At 32.8% G+C, this 2,051-nt stretch overlaps 1 non-coding gene across 1 annotated transcript; it reads left to right on the top strand.

The window, feature by feature from the left end:
- Positions 1-1,544: 1,544 nt before the first annotated feature.
- Positions 1,545-1,611, top strand: Smp_tRNA_01642_Gln_TTG.1.1. Its single transcript has one exon. It is a non-coding gene (tRNA).
- The last annotated feature ends 440 nt before the right edge of the window (positions 1,612-2,051 follow it).

Below are 2,051 nucleotides of genomic sequence, written 5' to 3'. Positions count from 1 at the left end.
TCCATTCAATATTAATAGTGGAAAAACTAATTTATAACAAAGTAATAAATCCTTGTTTGTTCCCTTCTAAAATTGGTATTGTAGGGAAAAGGACACGAGTGGTGGACAAAGGAGTGTATTTAAGCAAAAATTACAGACTATCTCACTAAATTCTGATAACCATACAAGAAACAGTTAATTTGCAAAATAACAATCAATTGTCTCAATCTTCACTGTTTCTTCTGCAAATATCAGTCCGTCTTCTCTGATTTCATTGTTCATGCATTTTCCTACCAATTGCGCTTTATTTCAGTTCTTTCGTTATCGGTCTTCTGCCAAAATACATTCTATGTCTGACTATCGCCATATACTACTTATTTGGATATAAGTAGACACACCACAGTATTATAGTGTAAATGAGCTTTTGTAACAGCAGATATTCCAAAACAAATCTAAATTCAATTTGAACTGAGTATTAAGCTAAGTTAAAATAATCATCATTGTTTCCACATACCAAACATTTGTTCTTTCTTTTCATCAAACTATAGTAATCTGATACTTTTTAATTCATATGAGATTAGTCAGTAAACTCGTGTTATTCTCTAGTTAAACAAACTTCAAAACTTATTAAATATAAATGTCAATTAAAAGCTTATATAAACAATAGAAACAATGTTTGGTGATAAAATTCATGTCACATTCATACTCTCTAAAATTAAACCTGGTGAACAGATATATATGTAAACGAACTTGCAAACATTATTTGTCAGCTACCAAAACATGTAATGGACTGACTGAATGTTATGCGTACAAACTATTCGTAAGGCGGTGCTTGAATTCAGCTGAAAAAACGCTGGACCCAGATCTCGTGCAATTTCGCACTTGTCAGAAAGGTGTTCCTGCAACGTAATTGACTGTGAAACTGGGTGACACAGGATTGTATCCAATAGGAAGCATCAGTTTCCCAAGATTGAAGTCCACTTTGCTGATGAATACCAACTAGCATGAAATTTAGTTCAAGCATAGGTCCCTGTTGACTTCCTTCTAACACCATCCTATATCTCGACAAAATGCAATCTAATTCCGGTCATTTAAACTAATAACCTAATCGTGACTTAAATGAAAGAATTCGATCAACATTACAGAAGGACTTAACATACATGACACTAGTCATCATTACGTAATCAATCAATTGTAATAATAAATATTTCAGTAACTTTATTGAACATATTTAATTAAATGAAGCGGCAAAGCTTGTTATTTCGAAAAATTGGCACAAAGCTAATAGTAGAATAATTGATTTCTTTTCTTGTTTCAATATATATATATATATATATCAGTACATTAAAGAATGGTCACCTCTAGAGCTTTTCAAAATTGACTTATTTTTATTCATTAGGTGTTGTTTGCTTGAATCTTCCCATTGATGTTTAGGACTGCAATTGATCAGTCTCCTATTAGCATATGTGCATCCTGTAAGTATTGATTTGATATAGCCTTAATTCACAAGCACTTTGAGCAAAGATGGACAGTGGCTAGTAGTGAAATCCATTGGCTATCAGGACTCAGTGGCCGAGTGGATAACGCGATGGCGTTTGAAGCGAAAGGTACTGGGTTCGAGTTCCAGAGTGAACATCAACTCTGAGATGCAGGTACATTCAGCTGACAAGTCCCAAATAGGACGAAACGCGCGTCCTGGATTTCACTGATAGCCACTATCCATCTTTGCTTATAATAACTTATTTTTATTTTGTATTATAATCATGTATTTAACTAACTCAAACGCATTATATGATGACGGTCCTGCCCCAAAATTTTTACTATAGAATGACAGAAATCTACTATTGCATGCAAGTTTTCATTTTCAACCATCTTCAAGGTTATGGAGTATATATATATATATACATGACTGAGTTTTCAGTAGATAGTTCATTGACATTGCTCGAAATTCTACAATTTTGCAAGTTAGATTTAGTGAATACATGATACTATTTGCCTTAAGCAATTCATTTATTATATAAAAATCATAGTTTCTATTAAGGTGGGGCTATAAAATAGTCACAAAAACGAGA

This window comes from Schistosoma mansoni, chromosome 1, assembly GCF_000237925.1.
Source record: "Schistosoma mansoni strain Puerto Rico chromosome 1, complete genome".
In the NCBI taxonomy this organism is placed as follows: domain Eukaryota; kingdom Metazoa; phylum Platyhelminthes; class Trematoda; order Strigeidida; family Schistosomatidae; genus Schistosoma; species Schistosoma mansoni.
Note: the sequence above shows the minus strand (reverse complement) of the source record. Positions and strands in the feature narration are given on the sequence as shown.